General features: G+C 41.3%; 1 long non-coding RNA gene across 4 annotated transcripts in view; it reads left to right on the top strand.

The window, feature by feature from the left end:
• Positions 1-11,228, top strand: part of LOC128796373 (uncharacterized) — a 194,047-nt gene extending 182,819 nt beyond the window's left edge. For 2 of the 4 annotated variants that reach the window (XR_008433783.1, XR_008433784.1), the window contains 3 exons: positions 7,844-8,005; positions 10,100-10,238; positions 10,900-11,228. This is a non-coding gene — a long non-coding RNA (uncharacterized LOC128796373). Of the gene's footprint in view, positions 1-7,843; positions 8,006-10,099; positions 10,247-10,899 lie in introns of all 4 variants that reach the window. The other 2 variants (XR_008433786.1, XR_008433785.1) reach the window with 2 other exon arrangements.
• Positions 11,229-11,435: the final 207 nt, after the last annotated feature.

Below are 11,435 nucleotides of genomic sequence, written 5' to 3' on the forward strand. Positions count from 1 at the left end.
TGTCAATGACTAATGCTGATTTGCATGCAGATTGCCTCTCAGCTTTATTTTATTTGGTTTTTTATTTATTTCTCAGAAATGCTGTCATTTGCCTCTGAGGAAGAAATCAATGAGAGGACAATAAGGATGTAATCTTATTGCCGATTCAGGGGAAAAAATAAAAATACAGAAATAAAAAAGAGGACGAGAGAAGCATTTCAGCAAATGTAGAACTGCTGGTAGTTTTTCCATTCAGGTGTTTGCCAGATGTCAGTCTGTGTGGGAAGAATGTATGTTCCTCTAGATCCAGAGCTGCTGTTGAGCTCAGGCTCTGTGTTTAGTCTCTGCTGTTTGAGTTTGCCTTTGAGTTCTTCATTGTTGGTATGAAACAAATCCCATACCATTAGCTCTGTTCCCTGACAGCCAAAAATGTGAAATCCTGTAGCTTTCACCATCTGGCTATGAGCAGCAAAGGTGTGGTTTTTTTCAGTTGAAATCTCTTCTTTCCAGGGTGTTCCAAATTACAGCTCCATGCCTTATTGACAAAATTAATCTCTTGTAGCCTCCACATCTCCTGGATTCAGTGCTGTAATTTGGTTTTTTATTTTCCTCTTCTCTCCAGTCTGTCCCCATCACCTGCTCTCTGGTGCTGGATGCTCTGTGGGGGAGGAATCAGCTTTGCTTTGTATCTTTACAGTGACTTTGCAATCCTTCCTTCCACACTGAAAAATGTTTATTGCCGGTGATTATTTATAACCAGAAAGAAATAGGCCTAATATTTTTACAGATTTCTTGTTGGACTTGGCAAGTTAGCATTTGGGAAGATTCAGACCTACTAGCAATGAGAAAGCTGCAGGCACAGCCTTTGGAATTGAAATGTCACCCATTGCCAGATTTATTTTGCTTGGTAGATTCCAAAATACAATTGCAATGTCACCAGCCCATGTTCATGTTTAACTTCCACTGACTTCAATGAAAATTTGGTCCCCAAACTGTTCAGAAGTGGCAAACTGCAGGCAAAATTAAATAGGTTCACATAAATACAGCATAAAATCCTTATGTAAATAGGTTTACATAAATAGGTTTGATGTTGGGAGATCTGGGCTCAGTTTTGGGCGTGCTGACAAGCTCCAGCTTTGGATGCAGCTGCACCTGATCCATGGAGGATGAGCAGACTCCTGCAAGGCTCAGGTCCACCTTGCTGAGCCTGAGTGGGAGAGTGTGTGCAGCTGGGGAATGGTGTTTAGAACAACAGTCACACTTGTGGTTACCCCAACAGAGAAAAATGGACATAAAAAGCCTGGTTAGACTGGGGTAATTGCTAATCTCTCAGGATTTATTGTAGTCACTTATTCTATGCCCTCATGAGGACTCAGGAGAGTCAGGAGATGTATAAATAAGGAGCTGGGACTAGCAGATAAAGTCACTATGACATAGCCCAGCTCTTGGGCATTTGTAGCTGAACTGCATTGATTTTTATTCCTTTTATTTTTTTCAATTTGAGTGTCTAAAGACAAATGAAATGATCACAAATTGATGGTGACCCTGAAAATCACTTTCTAATTGTGATGAAAATATCTTATTAAAGATTTATGTGGAGCAAGGAACCAGGTGACAACTATTTCTGATGCTGAGTGAATGTGCCTCAGAATATGTAAACATTACTGATGGGATGAATGTTCTTTCTTGAGAATCTTTAATGATTAGAGAATTTTCTTAATTATAGTCAGATATCTAACCACTAATTACTCTGCTAAAGTGTGCTCTGGTAGCAGGAGAAATGCAAAACAAATTTACTCACCTATTAAAATCTTTATGTGTCTATTACCGCCACCAGTCTGTGGCTCCTCAGAAATATAGACTCTTATTGATGGGATCCCAGATGCTAACTAGAATTTAATTTAGTTAAATGGTTTGTAATACAGCTTGTATTTCTCCATGGATATACACCAACAGAACAAGATAAAACCATTACCAATTACTCAGGCTTTTTTTTTAACCTCCTTGTGCCCTTCCTTCTTGAATTGTAAATATAAAATATTTACAACGATTTATGTAAAATACTACTTTTTTGAGCCAGAAAATCTGCTGCCTGTGCTATAAAGTTGCTTTCAAGGCTGTCATTCCAGTTGCAACTGTCCAGCAGTTTATAAGACACTACATCTGGCTCTACTTATCTTTTTAGTAGATTACACTAAAGTGAATCCTTAAGGCTAAACCCTCTAATTTACTAAAACACATGAACATAAAATTACAGCTGTCTCACCAAGACTTTCATTGATTTGAACAGAACTGGGATTCATTCAAATGGTTCTAAAACTTAGATAAGCAAACTTTTTTCAAATCCATAGGAAAAAAAAACCCACCACAAGTAAAGTACCAAAACCACCCCCAACCTGCCAAGCAGCCCTAATTACTGCTTTATTGATTGGCTCATCAGTGCTTTATTCTTTATCTCTGGGGCTGGTGACAGGATCTCTCCCGGATCCCTTGGCTCCAGTGGCAGCTAGGTGTGCTCCCCACACTGAGGGACCATCTTGTCAGGAAATAGGATGTTTCCTACACTTAAATCACAGTACAGCTCAATATTTGTACATTGTGTAAGATTCACCCCTCTGAAGCTTAGCAGTCTAAAAATTAAATGTTTAACTTAAGCTGAAGGCAGGGCAACCATTGACTGCAAAGTGCAAAGAGAACATAGATGGAGACATTAAGACATATTAAATAGTTTTTATGCATCTAAAGCTAAGATAAGAGCTTGCTTCCTCCCTGGCAGGTTTTCTGCTATTAAAAGACCCCATTCTGACTTTCTGCACACAGTTTGGAGTATTTTCCCTGAAAATGACATGGGGATATCTTGCAGGACATGTAGGAGCACCTCCTCTGGGGACTGGTGTACATCTACTCAGCTCCACATGTCCTCCCTGCGTGGAAGTGCCAAGAGCTTTACCCCAGATGTGGAACCCCCTCAGCATCCTGGATTGTAACTCACAGAGGCACGGGGCTCAGGAGGGAACATGAAAAACAACATGCAAAACATGCAGCAAAAGGGAAGTGAGTTTTCTCTGAAGGCTCAGTCAGGAGCTGTTCAATTCCTTCCCAGGAGCTGATGCCCCCATTTTGCACTCTAAGTTCATTACCCAGTTCTGTCACCCAGCTTCGTGCAGCAAAGTGTTCAGGCATTGCTGCTGCTGAATGTGAGGGAAAACACCAGAATCCAATTAAAAGTCCCCTCAGCATTATTAGAAGCCAAGAGCTGGCTTGGAGGAGCAGTTCCAGCAGTTTGCCTGGAAATGTGCTGTATTTCCCAGAGCCAGCCTCTCCCTGCTGACAGGCCCTGCTTGCATTTCCAAATGATATCTGCCTGTGCACTGAGCAGTTACAAATATGATGCAAGAATTCATAGAAAAAAATCTTTCCAGCTCATGTGATAAACAAGCCTAGATGATCAAACTCCATAACCAAACCCTCTCTACTCTGACTTTTCCCTTGGGAGAGTGGGTACGAGAGCAGCATGTGGCAGATGTTACTTTGCCTAATGCAGTGCTTCCAATCTCTCAGTACACTCATCTGCTTGGCTGGCAGGTGCAGGAGTCTGCCTGCTGCTAATTCTTTCCTGTGTTTCCACTGACAGCACTGGAAAGGGTTGATGATTTCAATGAAAGTGGTTGAGAAGACATGTTTTGCACTGGGTGGTTGTAGCTTTATGGACTGCTGCAATGCCAGAAAGCAGAGTTTGTCCAAGGATTCCCAGCAGTATTTGTTCCCCAAAGTTGAATTCTCCATCACCAGCATGGTCAGGTGTGTTTGCCATTCCAGTCATGGAAAGGGAAATCAGAGAAAAATGAAGAGTCAGGAAGATGTATAGCCACTGGTTTTGCTCCCTGGACAGGAGGGCTTGGGGGAACAACTGCTGGGTTTGAGACAAGTCACCCTGCAGCCTTTCTTCAGCATTACCCACTGCCCATCCACCCTTTCTTTGCCTCAGCCAGGGCCCTATCACCCTCCCAGAAGGAATTTCCTCCTAACACCTAATCTAAATCTTCCCTCCTTCAGTTTAAAGCCATTCCCTCTTGTCCTATCTCCCCATGCCCTTGTCAGCAGCTCCCTCCTGCTGTGTGTGGACCTGGGGGCTGCTGGCAGCAGCTCTTTGAGCAAACACACCTGGTGTGTGCCACAGGAACAGGATCTGGGCTCACAGGGTCTCACCTGCAGCCTGGGACCTTCTCCTACACTCCTCCAGGGCTGCAGGGGGAAAAGGTGAACTCCCACCTGGGCAGGAGAGACTTATTCCTTTCCTGCCTCTCTTATTAGGAGCTCCATTTTTCTCTCCTGTTGCTTCTGTCCATTTCCCCTTTGGCACAGGATGAAAGCTAAAATAGGAACCAAATGTTATTTTCAGACTAAGCCAGGTGCTGTGGGCTTGCCTGGCCGCCCAAATCTTGTTGAAAATGCCATGGAAGTGGTAATCTTGCAATGGTACTTCAAGCACTGCTTCAGCAAAAAATGTTTGAGGATTTATTTATTTAAGTGTGTATTTAAATGTTTTGCTGAACCACACCATTTTTAGCTTTAGAATTTCTAATTTCATTGTATTTTTGTAAGTAAATTTCAATAATTTCATTTATGTCTCGTCTGGACAGCTTGATGTGTTCTAAAATAGCCTTAAGGATTTTGGTCTAAAGTTTGCTGTCTACATGAGAAGCGTTTGAGAAAGCTGCTGAAATTACAGAGAGAAAATGGCCCAAATAATTTGCTAAAGAGATGGTAACTTGTTGGCAGAAGGTGGTGCTGTTACCTGATATTGAAGCAGATAACTGAGTCCCATGTCACTGAACTCCTGCTAAACCAAGTCCCTGAGTAGCAAAGAGATTTTCTTTCCTGCTTCCCCAGCCACAGATGTGAGAGTGAATAGACACAGATGAGGTTTCCTGGTCTCTGAGATACAATAATCTTCTTAATTAGAAGGCAGATGGCCATGCCATCGTTCCTCCCAACAGAAAGTAGAATATCAGGTGAACTTTGTTCTTTAGAGAAATAAATGCAGCCACACTGTGCTCTTCACATGCAGTGCCTGATTTCACTGACACAGACATGTGGCCTGAATTTAACAAAAGCAAAAAAAAATGATTGATATAAGGGACAGCTGAAAGATTTTAAAGTGGGGTGGATTTTTATTTTTTTTTCACGAGCAGCACACTGTCACACTTGATAATATCAGATGCCAGGGGAGAAAATCTGAAAAATCCAAAGGGAAGTTTTGGTTGGGAAAAGCTCTTTTAAGTCCTGCCTGGAGCATTGATAAAATGGTTGGTACATGAGCTGACAGGTGATGCATAGCAGCGTGTTGGGTGCATGGAAAAATTCACAGGTGTAACACATAAATCACTCTTCGCCCTTCAGAATGCTTTCAAACCTCCAAAAATACCTAACATCTTTTAGAAAAGAAAGGATGAAATGCAGCAAATGATAAAATAGATAACAAGTCTAATTTCCAAAGCTCAGAATATATAGAGATCATATTTTCAAGCTTTACATCATGATCATAAGAGTCAAAAACTTATTTTGTGTTTAATAAAAGATGATTTTTTTCAGCTAATCCTATACTTGTGGGACTTTGGGCAATGCAGTAAGTCAGAGGAGGAAATACAAATTGTTATTGCATGTTTTTTCATAAAATATATTAGTTGAGGGGTTAGAAATTGTGAAAATGGAATGTTTACCTACTTCTGGATTAGAATACTCAGAAATTATTGGGTTTTTACTCCACTTACAGTTCCTAATATAGAAAATAGAACATGAGAAAGGCTGTTCCTCTAATAGCTCACTAGAAACTGGTGTCAGAAATTGCAATCTGTGTTCTAAATTATTTTGCTAAATTTTCATGTTTCACAAAGCAATTTGGAAAATTTAGATATAGAGCCAACTTTTTATCCTGAAGGGGGACCAAATTTTAAAGCCTTTAAAGTCTCTCTGCTCAATGTTAATCCTTCAGTGGTTTAAGAGAACTTTAAATACAAGCCTCCATAAAAGAGAAAAAAACTTCACATGGGCAAGGAGAGAAAATGAAACAGTGAAAAAGAAAGTCCAAATAATGAAATAAATTTTTCAGGATACATGCAATCAGCTGATCTGAATCAGCAAGAAAAGCACTGGTGGATTGGGAAGGGTGAGAAATATTTTTGCTCCTATGGAATAATAGGAATAATAATAATCTTTTGGGCTGGCAGCTGTAAATAGGGGCTTGTGACACCACCATCAGTGGCCAGGGCTGAGAAGAAGCCCTGAGGGGCTGCATGGACACAACATTTCAGAGAGACATTTGTACACTTGCCATGTGCATTTTGGGTCATATTTTCAAAATTCTGAAAGCTTGTCTTTGATCCCTTTGTTAAAAGAACTCCATGGATGTAGAAATATCCAATAAATACCTGGAATTTCAAGGGACGTGTGGTGGGCTTTAAAAATATGGATTTTTGGAGCCGAGGCACTCTGCCACACCTTTAGAGAAGAGACACACAACTGGTCAGATCCCTCTTAAGATGCACCTGATCCTGAGACTGGAAGGCTCTTGCAGGATTTTCAGACTTTGAGCAAAGGCTCTTTTTTTTTTTTTTTTTTTTTTTTTTTTTTTTTTTTTTTTTTCCTCCCCAATTGGATTTTACGGTTGAAACTGGGTGTAAGAATCCTGAGACTAGGGAGCAAATAGCTTTTTATAGAGATTTGAATTACATTTTACACTTGAAAAGCCAGCCCGAGCAGAGAGTGAAATGGCCTGGTGTTGTGTCACTGTGCCACCCCCTGCTGCTCTCCCAGGTCACACTCCCAAGGCACCTGCAGCACTGTGTGGCAGGGCAGGGCAGGGGAAGGTGCTGTGAGAATTCCAAAAATGCAAAAGGTTTATTAAAACCTTATCAAAAATACAACAGAAGACTGAATAGAGAAAACATTACTGTGCTGGGAGCAGAGGATTTTTCCCACCATGTGCTCACCCACACAATGGAGGTTTCACCTTTTAGCCCTTTTGCCTCTCCCAAAGTTCTGTCCATCGACTGCTTCTTCACTGTCCAGTGGTGGAGATCACTTCTTAAATATTCATTGAAGGTCAGCTGTTGCCATAGTAATGAGCCAACCCTCCCAAATGTCCCAAACCCAGGCCACCCTCTGACAACAATGCAAGGGAGGTAAAAGATAACTATAAATCTATAAAAATTCTCTTAACACATATATATGATATTCACCTTTTAATTGTGAGAGTCAGCATTACTCATCTATCACAGTGCTAAATGGAAAGAAAACATCTAGAGCTTCCTTTGAAGGCCTCCTCTAAACCAGTTTTGAAAGCCTGAGTGTATTTTAGCTCTCATCTGCCCTGTGGTGGAGTGACCCAGCAGAGGTGTGGGCTTGCCACGAGTTCCTTCTGGTGCCACGTGCTCAGTGTGGGATCAGCAGCACCTTCCCCTGCAGCTGCAGCTCCTCTGCTCACCAACATCCTCACCCTGGTGGGCTGCTTGAAGTCTGGGTCATGGATTGTGAACATCCAGCGGTTTTCCATAGCTGCAGCTGGCTTTGGAAACAAGTGGAGAGGATTTCAGGTGGTCTTGAGTTTGCCTGCAGTGCCCAGTGCTTACATTGGAATAAATCACTCTGAACTCACTACAGTGTCCCTCAATGTCTGCTGAGAGATGTATTCTTGTTTGATCTCACTTTTGGTGATATTTATCTTCTGCAGATATTAACAAACTTATCTGCCAGTTTGTTTATAAACTGAACAGTTTATAAGGTTGATAGATATTTGCTATTTTTTGGTGAATTTTTATGCATCTCTGGACAAATGGCTGACTTTACTGTTATTTTCCCTCAGAATAAAACTCCAGTGTGGGGCCCTAAATAAAAATCTGTAAGCACAGAACTCCAAATCCTCAATTCTCACTTGTCAATGGGGGAGAAAAAAATATCAGCCTAACGGTGACACAATCTAGGCCTGTAAATAACACCTACTCAGGTCCTGCTCCACTGGAACAAGGTACATGTCATCTATGATCATCTATTTTCCCTTTTTTTTTGGTGTGTTTGTGAGTTGCTGAAAAGCAAATCTTTCCCACAACTAATTGTATTTGCCAATTACCTGTGAAAAAGCAATTACCTGCAACTGATACAACTCTCTGGAAAGGCTCTTTTAATTGGCAAAGATGGGGGAAGATACTCTTCTGTGGATGTTGTTTTCAGAAGAATCTTCCCAAATATTGTACCTGATGTATCACATTAGACACATCAGATTGGGTTGCATCAGCAATGTTGCATTACATCACATCACCGAGGTAATGTGCTGTGACAGACTTGCAATGCAACGTGTCAGCTGGAAAATGGGGAAAGATGTGATTTCCTGAGCAAAATGCTTCTTAAGCTTTATGGTATTTTCTCCTCCTCCAACTAAACAAGTGGCTTCTTGTGTGTTGTGCTATCTCCTAAAAGATCGGTTGCCTGGCGAAGAATTCTGGGCATTTTCTGTGTTTCCTGCCCCTCCATTGGCTATTAACAGGTGTAAAATGAAAGGTATTTTTTACTATTTACACTCCCATAGTCAGATTACAATATATTTGTTTCCCCAAACTTTCAGTAAACCAAAAAAAGCACTTTCTAGGAGGAATGTTCTTGCCATTTGTGTAGCTCTGTCCCGGGCCTGAGCTTTTACCTTGGCTTGTGGAAAGTGCCTCTTGTGGGGACTGCTGAAGGGTGAGTTCTGCACAAGTGAGACTCAGAATCACAGTCCAGAGAGACAAAGTGTGGCTGCAATTTGTGTGCACTCAGGGGTGCAGGGAGAAGGGGATTTTCTGATGCATGAGTCATTTATGGTGCCCAGCTCCTACAAGGATGGCACTGAAGCACCTTGCTTTGCCTCCCTTCATGGCTGACCCACCCCACAGGGGTGGCAGCAGGAAGATACTGCAGCCTCTCATCCTTCAGGGATGTGTAGAAAAGATTTGCTTTGGCCAAGGTGTTTTTCCAGCCCTGAGTAAAGGTGACTTGGCTTGCCCAGGGGAGAGGACAGAGCAGTGGTCACTGTGGTCACCTGGAGTGGTGTGTGCCCAGCCAGCCTCACCAAACCCACTCTGGCCAACTGCACCTGCTCTTCCATGGAGTTCCTAGTCAGATTGAGTTGCTGGCAGTTGGCTGTCTTTGACAGAAGACTTGCTGATGACTCAGAACAGAGCAGAGAAGCTGGGAATAGGTGCACTACAGGTGGAGCTGTGAGGTAGGGGATGTAGAGGTGAAACTGGAGTGCAGATGAAGGAGAAAAACTCAAAAATTTTAAGCTCTTTAGAAAAGGAGGAACCATGAAATCCATTCAAAAGCAAAAATCAAAATATTTTTAGTGTGTTTTCATAATCTCTGTTGTCAGCAATAATGAATTGTAACAGTTTGCTTCTTTTTCTAGTTATTTCTTTTTGAAATTGTCCACTTTTTTTATGAGCTACTCAGCATTGTTTGATACTGAGCATTCTTTCAGGTATACATTATGCTTCAGTAGAACACCAAAACCAATCAACAGAGAATTTCTGAAGAGGGAAGTGCTATACAATAATGATGAACATATTGTCCTCAAGCTGTGGAGGTTAACAGCCTCAAATTGCTTTGCTATTTGTACATATTGAAATAAGAAGAATTTATATGTTTGCTCTCATTTCAGTGTGCTCTTGTGATTCATTACATTGGCACTTCAGAGTTCAGAACAGTCACTTGTCTCCTGCAAAGCAGCACCCTTAACTGTGTTACTATTTGGTTGCTCATTATTGTCCCAATTCTTTCTTTTTTATTGCTGCACAAATACACTTTGGTTTCACAGTAACTTGTGTCTAATGCTGATTTCGGTAGCATCCATTGTAGGAAGGATCAGGGCCCTGGTGTACTCAGAAAGAAATCAGCTAAGTCAATCTATAATTGCTCTGCTGTTTAAACAATGGCTTGGACCATTAAAACGAAAACAAACAAACAAAAAATTAAAATATTTATTTTGTACCTATGGATACCTTTCATTCTTGTTCAATAGGGTTTCAAATGAAATGGCAACAGACACGTAGAAAGCATTAACTTACCTTTCTGTTTCCTTGGTTTATAGGAACAATACAGTCATCTTCCAGTCTGTCCTGGGTATGGGAAAGAGCATAATTGCTGAGAAATGAATTGCAAGTTGAAAGTCTCTAATCTTTGCCTGCCAACCCACATTCCTTCTTGCTCTAAGCAACTATTGAGGAAAGGTATTCAGGTGCTTTTTGCTTTGTTTTTGTTGCTTGTTTGCCTGTTTTTTCGGGGTGTTTTGCTGTTGTTTTCTCCCCAGAAATGAACAGGAGACCCCTCCAGCTCTCTGCAAAACTGCTATGTGCTCTATTGTTCCCATAAATTCCTCCAGTACTTCTATTGACCTGGATGCTCTGGTTTCAATCAAACCCTGGCTCCATGTCCAGGCCTGTGGGGCCATCACACATCCCCAGCTGAGTGTTTGGGTGTAGGTACCCATGCTGGAGCCAAGTACTTCTCCTCTGTCACAGATTAAATGCATCCTGAAGTGCCTGTTTGGTCTCTGGGAACTGTGTGAGCATCCCTTTGGGACAAGCACAGAAAGGGATATTTCCAGTCTGATAGCCATATTTGCTCAGGAGAACCTTACTTTACATAAAGGGTCAGCCTTGGTGTTTCTGTCACTTCTTTCCATCAAAATGTTTATTTTCTATCTATCATAGGTCTGTCATTCAAATCAATAGCAAACACTCTAATCTTATCTTTTAACCAAATATTAGCCATGCTTTCTATTTACAAGCTGACATTAAATCACACTAACCCTTTTTCTGCATACAGGACTCCTATTCTAAGCCTTTTCTTTAAACCTGTTATTAATTCTGCCTTTTATGTCTAAACCAGGTACAGCAGCACAATTAACTGCTTTACTTAACATGCAAGTTTATAAGTGATCTCCACGATACCACTGACATGAAGAAAATAACGGGGTTAAACTGGCTTTCATTTTCATTACAAGCTGATCTTTGTGCAGACCTTGGTTGGTAGAACTGGCAGCAGACGTGTGTTGCAGAATTAAAATTAAAAGTTATGAGAACCATCGCTACATAATGGTGAGATCAGACAAGAATGGGAGAATCCACACAAGTCTTTAATCTCCATCAAGACAAGATATTGTTTCTGCTTTGTTCTGTAGTTTAAAATAAATCCTTAATGACTCTGTCATCATCTCATTTTGTGGTCTTCATTTCCTCCTGATTATAAATAAGAATCAGGTTTCCCTTTAGCAGGACTGAGAGGCAGGGGAGTTCAAACTCTTCAGTTCACAGCGAGCAAGAACTGCTGTTCCCACTGCAGTGTGTCAGATCTTTAGCTCCCCGGACTGAGACTGCTTTGATGGTGAGTTCACAAAGACACAGAGTGTTCAGAGGTCGTATCCC

Source organism: Vidua chalybeata, chromosome 16, assembly GCF_026979565.1.
Source record: "Vidua chalybeata isolate OUT-0048 chromosome 16, bVidCha1 merged haplotype, whole genome shotgun sequence".
NCBI lineage: Eukaryota > Metazoa > Chordata > Aves > Passeriformes > Viduidae > Vidua > Vidua chalybeata.